Genomic DNA, 7,961 nt, shown 5'->3' with positions numbered 1-7,961 from the left:
GCTCCACCGCGATGCGTAGGGAGGCACACTCCACCTTTCCAGTCACCTCACTGCGTCTGTCAGGCCTGCGAAACCCCCTCCAGGGGATCACCACCAAGCGCTCGGGCAGGCCTCTCGCCGAAGCACCTCAAGTCTTTTTGCAAGGTCGCAGCAGCACCCCAGGAAGGCCACAGGGGGCCCGTCGCACTACAACTCCGTCAATCAGTACACCTCATGGCGCGACCAGCAGGCAACGACCGCTTCCGCGTCTCCGTTGCCCCTGCCGATGCTTTCAGGGTGTCACACAAGTTCAGGGCATCCCTTGCATTTCACTGCAGGGCAGGACTGTCTCCCGCGACAACCGCCGGTCCAGGGCTCCACACCAACAAAGTCCGGCGGCACCACACCACTGCCGCCGCTGGCGTTCTAGTCAGCGCGGCCTAGGCTCCTCGTGGCGAGCTGCGGGCTAAATTACTGAATGCTGCCGACCGCGGCTCACCTCCTGCAGTTCCGCGCTCACCGGCGCCCGCTTCCGTGTCACGGGGCCGGCGTTAGGAGCGACCTCGTCAGCCAACCCGCACCGTGCGGTGGCTGAAAGCCGCTATCGGCGGTGTCCGGTGCCAGCAAGAAGCCCAGCCAGGAGGGGAAACAGCAGGATAAGAGCACCGGCCGGCGGGAGCTCTACTCGTATGCGGCCATTTTACTAGCGCGCCACCTAGCCTGCCAGCCCCTGCTCCCGCATCACAGCCATTAAACCCTAAGGTGTTTTAGGATGCTGTGTCTGCTCTGGGAGTATGATTGCTATACTCGCACCCTTTCTGCAGTGGCAGCTGGTGCAATGTGAAAATGATGTGGCATAAACAACCACAATGAAATACACTAAGACAGCAAGCAAAACATAGGACCCCAATGTTTAAAAAAAAAAGTGATCAGCATGGGGGACAGGGATGGTTTTTCTCACAAACAGTAAGTACTATTGTGAGACCAGGTACCTGAAGGAGTCTATTCCCTTTCCAGGATATTACATCAGCACGACCTCGTCCACTACACTGGGCTGCCTGCATATGCTTGCGTTTGCCCATCTAGGCCTGGAAATACGATGAAAACACTGCACTTAGCTGATGCCATAACAACAATTTCGAGGAAAAAGAGAGAGGGCCCGATTCACAGAACTAACTTAAGACAAAATCCTAAACTTACTACCATTTTGGTATTCACAGAAGGTACTTACTCATTTTGGTATTCACAGAAGGCACTTACTCATTTCGGTATTCACAGAAGTTAGGAGTCCTAACTTTAGGACTCCTAAATGTCTTCTGTGAATACCGAAAGTCTTAAAATTAGGATTTTTCTCAGTTTAGTAGTAGTATAGTTAGGACTCCTAACTTTAGGACTCCTAAATGCCTTCTGTGAATACCGAAAGTCTTAAAATTAGGATTTTTCTCAATTTAGTAGTCCTAAATCTAAATTTAGGACTACTAAATTGAGAAAAATCCTAATTTTAAGACTTTCGGTATTCACAGAAGGCATTTAGGAGTCCTAAAGTTAGGAGTCCTAACTATACTACTACTAAACTGAGAAAAATCCTAATTTTAAGGCTTTCGGTATTCGCAGAAGGCATTTAGGAGTCCTAAAGTTAGGAGTCCTAAATTTAGGACTACTAAATTGAGAAAAATCCTAATTTTAAGACTTTAGGTATTCACAGAAGGCATTTAGGAGTCCTAAAGTTAGGACTCCTAACTTCTGTGAATACCGAAATGAGTAAGTGCCTTCTGTGAATACCAAAATGGTAGTAAGTTTAGGATTTTGTCTTAAGTTAGTTCTGTGAATCGGGCCCAGAGAGCACAAGTATTCATTTCATTGTATTTAGATAGATATACCCTGTTAATTTCCAGCAGATGGCGATGTTTGATTACACTAGTTTATAACAAATGCATTTTCTGCTGACTGTTAAGAGGCATATGATCATAGAAAACAGTACTATAAATAATGAAAACGTTTTAGGGCTTCCTCTGGCTCACTGAAATGTAGTAAATGAAAGTGATAACACTTAGTGGGAGCAAGGCTCACTCTTATGTTTCCTTGAGAAGCAAGAAGCACCAGTGACAGACAGATCTTTGTTAAATGTTAAAGTGCACGATGCCACGTCATTTAATGTAGGTTTCAGATTGCCTTCAAACAACACAATCCAAGCGTGAGTGTGTCAGCGATCAAACCCTGATGAGGGACTTCTGCAAAGCAGGTGTTTGTCACCGAGCGAATGACGTGGGGCCTGCCAGAATTACATTGGGCTTCAGCGTACAATAAATAACCTGTGAGCATGCATTTCACTGGTGTGATGAATTCACTGGTGCAGCATTTTTATCATAACAATAGGGTGCTGAAATAAGGCGAGCCTTGAGATGGAGATTCCCTCACATGTGCTGTCGTCATCCCATTGTTGTCCGGCTGCCTGATGATGCTCAGAGGTGGCGTGAGACAGCCAAGCAATCACGAGGGTAAGATTACTGGATAAAAGTTTACATGCCTGAGAATCAAGGGGGCATTCCCCCACTGCCCTAATGAAAAAAATGCCATTGCCTTTCCATCTGGAATCCAACGGTGTGATCAAGCCAGCCTTGACTGCTAGGGTACTGGAATCAGAATTTTCATTGTATCACAACCTGTATAGATGTACAGAGAGCACAAAATAACTTGAATAACCTGTCTAGAAGTGTTTTAGGTGGATGAACCCCATACCAGACCGATTTTAGCGTGCCTATGTATGTACCTGATTCAGGGGCGCACCTAGCCAGGCTGGCCCTAACACTGGTCGCGCATGGTGCAACAGTCTTTTATGTCAGCCCCTCTCCCATTTGCTCCTTCTCCAGGAATTCAGTCACTACCATTCGCCAACAATGCACCTCATCTCTTTATAGCCCCTTTTAGCCCCTTTCTGAGCAACATTTCACTTTTTTATAGGGCTACCCGTAGTTTACTCACACTCAGTTCTGTGATCTGCATGGTACACGTTCTTTGTAGCAGGCACATTAGCCCTCTGCACTGTGTGGGTGACAGCAGTGCCCATGTGAGTGCACGGTGAGCAATGCAACAGTGTGAGAGTAGGGTGAGAGGAGTGACTGCAGGGTGAGTGAGGTGACCATATGAATTTGGGTGCGGATGTAAGTGCAGAGTGGGACGAATGAATGCATGGTTAGTGATGGGCTTGTTTGAGTGAGATTGCAGATTGAGCTGTGAGGGGGACAGGTGAGTGAAGTGTCACATGAGTGCAGGGCGAGTAGTGTGCTCGTTTGACTGCAGGGTGAGGTACAGGGTGAACAGCACAAGTGCACTGTGAGTGCAGAGTGATCACTGTGAGTGCAGAGTGAGCGGTGTGCTCATGTGACCGCAGGGTAAGTGGCGGGAGAACGGTGTGAGTTCATGGCGAGTGGCATAAGTGCAGTGTGGTCACTGTGAGTGCAGGATGAGCAGGTGGTGTGAGTGCATGGTGATCAGTGTGAGTACATTATGATCCCTGTGAGTGCAGGGTGAGTGTGAAAGTGAAGGGCAAGAATTGAGGAGTGAGTTGTCTGAATGCAGGGTGCATTCCCAGACACTTGAAGTAACTCAGCATGTTATTGGAGGCTGGCGTAGGGTTTCAAATATATGTTAAACTATTGCTATTATGGCTTTATTCAGGGTCGAGGGTGGAGGAAATAAATATTGTGCTCATCCTGTAACAAACTTGCAGTCTTGTGATTAGGGTTGCCATCTCATTATATTGATGTCCCAGACGGTACAAAAATAAGCAGTCTCCTAAAGCCTATTTTCAGCACTTATATTTGCATACATGGAACAGCAAATATAAATAGAAAGCATTTTAATTGTGCTCTAGGGCTGCCTGAATGATCCATGACTGATAATTAAAGCGAACAAAGATTGAAAAGTCACATTACAAATGAATACATCTTTTTTTATTTATAACCCTATTTAGTGTCAAGACAAGGCTTTTGCAGGCTCTTTAAACAACAAATGGCTGGAATCTTTCTTTTGGTAATCCTACTTTATATTAATTCTCATATGAAATGCATTCTCAAATGAAGGCAGTAAAAAGTAAAATCCAAATGTAAGGAATAGGCAGAGGGGGGGCCCAGGGGGTACTGGAACCAGAAAACAAACAGCCTCGGTAACCAGTTTATAAAGGTATGTAAATATACAAATGGTCTTTAAAGATCTGTGAAAAATGTGGGCGTGCAGGAGATCGGACTCCAGACACTGCCCAGCCAAGCCCACAGCAGCTCGATTTGCAGCAGCAGCCCGGGCTGTGACACAAGACGAGGTTGTGGGGCTGTAGCCCTTTCAGCCCAATGGGCGTTGCATGCCTGACCAGATTCCTGTGATTCTGTTTAACTATTGAATTTGTTACAGAATATTCAAGAGATTGGAGAGACTGTCTCTAACAAGAGACTCCGTACTGAAAATAAAACTGCTGACAGGTTTTCTCACCAAAACAGTAGAGCAAGTTCAGGAACTCATCCCTGACAAGCAAGTCCTTGGATGTTCTCACAGACCCCCCGTTCCAGTTCTTGGGGTAGAAGGCAATCATACTGTAACCCTGTCACCACTTCCTAGGGCTCAGAAAAAGAGAAAGGTGTCGATGGGTAACATTTAAAAAGACCCTGTGGCTGATTCTGTTCAGCAGACCCCTGCTGCCGCCAAAGTGCCTCCATATTAGTCCATTAACTCCTCTCCCTATTCTGCAACCACATCAATAAAAATACAGCCCCGTTAAAATCACTGACTCTATTCTGGAGACTGGCAGGCCTGCTGAGTCTCCAGCTCTGCACCCATCACCAAGTACATCAAGTACTGACCTGGATGGGCTGCATTCATCATCTTCTGCAAGGGAACCTACTCAAATCTTATCTATGCATGCCACTTCTGCAATCTTATGTATACCACCAGAAGAATCTACATTCATTGTAATTATTTCACATCATGCTTTCTGGAAATGCAGACCTGACAACCTAAAATAAAACTCAGTGTGTGGAGGAGGGAACCATGGGGAGGACTATGCCTGGTGAAGCGATGGGACCTTGAACCCATTACCACCCAAATCATGAAAGTGCTTCTAAGGGCTACTGAGAGGGGCAGGGCTTTGTGTAGACCGTTGGCCGTGAGTGACTCCAATTCCTCTGAATAAACAAAACAAGGCTTCAAAGGCTGCTGCTGATGACCTAGGGAGGTTTCAAAACCTCAATGGATATCAGTTATGCTCAGCCTCTACACAATGTGAGTTGGAAATGCTCTCAGCAGGTGTTTTTAGCTCACAGTGTCTGCCACCGTGTGATATCAGCTCCTCACAGTGTGACTGTGTGAAAAGAGTGGATATTGTGTGACATATGGTTATGCCGTGGAATAGGAAGGTCGGAAAATGAGCTTGATTCCGATCCTGAAACAGGAACCATTTTCCTTCCATCTTTGCAAGAAACTCGATAAACTTTCACTTCTCCAATTAACCAAAGCTACTGATGTATTATTATCTGTTGCTGGTGTCTTGACAGGGCTACCCGCCCACCATGGTCCTATATTTGGATCTTTGCTGAAATATCATCACCCCTTTTGTGGATTACAATGCTAATTGTAACCTTGCTGATAGTTTATGGGCCACACTCTTCTTCTAACAGAGCTAAAAGGGACTACCATGCTGTTAACATCATTGCAGCGCTTTGCTTGATGGTGTTGGCCTTAGCCCTCTCTGCATTGTCACCCCAGATTTTTGCCTTCCTCTGCCTTCCTTTGCTGAACCCAAATTTGTTGGATTGAGGACTCTGTGCGCTTTTGTCCTGCTGATCCGTGGTAAAGTGCTTGTGCTCTTCCTTGAAAACATGGCTAAAATTGGCCTACACCTAATTATTTTTGGTAGTTCCCGTTCCCGGTCTGGCCAGAACTGAAGCTTCTTCCTTACTGGTGCTTAGGATGATAGAAGAAGCTGTAGAAAAGTTTCCCATTAATGTCATTCCTAAATCTAGAGCTGGTGCAGCTCTGTGCATGTTCTGGACTTGTTTCAGTAACACAGGGGGAACTGCCAATGGAGGCGTGCTGTGCGTGTTGGTGTAAATGGGCACAAATATGCTTCCGCAGATGTTACATTCCTCTTTGGGTGGCACGATTCCTAGAGGGAGAAGGATAGTCAATATTCTATGTTTATCCTGGGGTGTTGTAAATGGATCAATAGCTTCAAACTGGTTGGTTTTGTGAACAACCCAGAAGGGACTCTCTTCATGCTTTGCAGGAGCTTTTCCCATGATAGCGTTAATTGTCTGTGGTCTAATGGATTGAATCGGTGCCAGAGCAGGTGGTTACGCAGAAAAAGCAGGTCTAGAGCTCATGGTATGTAATACAAACTGTACAAGCCTCATGTATACGGCTACTGTATAATTTCAACTCCTTACTACCTCAGTGTGTGTCAAGGTGCCGGGGCGAGGAACAGGCATGTACCAAGCCAAGACTGGCCACATGGCCCCTTTATTGCTCTTGTGGCCCAGGTGGACATTCCTGTGGGTGTGTGGTAACTGAACAATAAACCAGTTCTGTTGTTCCTGGTAGGTTAAAGGGATTTCCAAATCGTTCTGAGCCCTATAGTGTATAGGCGGTAGTGCTGCTTTCTAACCCTAAAACTGTCTGAGGGCAGCGTCTGTCGCCTCAAATGCCTCCTGTTAGAAATGGGATTTTTGGTAGGCTAGGGCATGTGCCAAAGCCAGGCAGAAACCCCCACTCTAGTCAGGATAAGGGAGTTACACTCCTAAAATAACCCCTGCTCACCCCCCCTTTGTAGTGATGGAGCAGGTAATGCAAAATTTTGTATACCTTCTCTATTTTGCATGAAAATACTAATTACGTAATCAATTTATATTCTAATTTGAATTAACTGTGTGCTGTGTTATAGTAAACAACAAATATCCATTTGGTAAACACAAATTACACGTGGGACTCATTGCTATTTGCATGGCAGATTAACTAATAACTAATTGCGGTACGCCTATTAACAATAGTATGTGTGTTGATAGAATATTGCATGATTTATGTTGCTTTGGTGACGTTTGCGTTCCTGTTGATGCCAAATGGTGAGTATTATTGCTTTAAATGTCGCTATAAGCTAGGAAAATACTAATACCTAAAGGGATTAGTGTGGGTTTAACATTAGAATCTTCATTTCCGCATATTAATTATTCTTTTGTGTTTGTTTTGCTTAAGTTGGCATTCGGGCCTACCAAGCCATGACATTCAAAAAGGATTTTGGACGTAGCCACTGTCTTGTGAGTGCGATGTCTTCTGCGCAGACTCGGATGGCTCCGAAAATCTCCAGGCATCCTCAATTCAGAGCACAGTGTTCCTGGTCAAGGATAGGAACATGGAGGACTGTCAAACTTCAGTCAGTGAGACTTGTACGGAGGAAACAATAGTCTCACACAACCAGGAATCAGCAATGTTGCATGAGTATGACATAGACTGAGGAAGTGACCCAGCAAAATCTCTGAGAACCCAAATCGATTGGAAAACAGGACCATATTACAAATCTCACCAAATGGACCAATCGTGTTCCTCATAGCCCAAGAAATGTTTCATGTTACCCAGAATTATATTATAAAAAGGGTAATAGAATAGGGAGGAGTTACCACCACCTTGTACCCCCCAGACCATTATTCACAGACGATGACAGACGAGCTACAGACTGACATGCTTGCACGATCTTTGGTCTTTTGGAGATCTTTGGGACTGTGTCGTGCTGAGCAAAGAACTTTCTCGGACTTTTGAGTCTTGGCCTGCTTTCTATTGGGACAATTGAGCAAAGAATTTGGTTTATGCAGAGCCAATTGAATTAGAAAAGACCCTGATAGCAAGACTAGGTAAATATAAAGGGCCATATGTAGGTAGCTAAATACCGGTCGGTAACGGCCGAAATTCGGTAAATATCCCGTTACCGACCGGTATTTAGTCAA

The sequence above is a fragment of the Triturus cristatus genome, chromosome 5_2 (genome assembly GCF_964204655.1).
Source record: "Triturus cristatus chromosome 5_2, aTriCri1.1, whole genome shotgun sequence".
Taxonomy (NCBI): domain Eukaryota; kingdom Metazoa; phylum Chordata; class Amphibia; order Caudata; family Salamandridae; genus Triturus; species Triturus cristatus.
The sequence above is the reverse complement of the archived record's forward strand: the minus strand, read 5'-3'. Positions refer to the sequence as shown.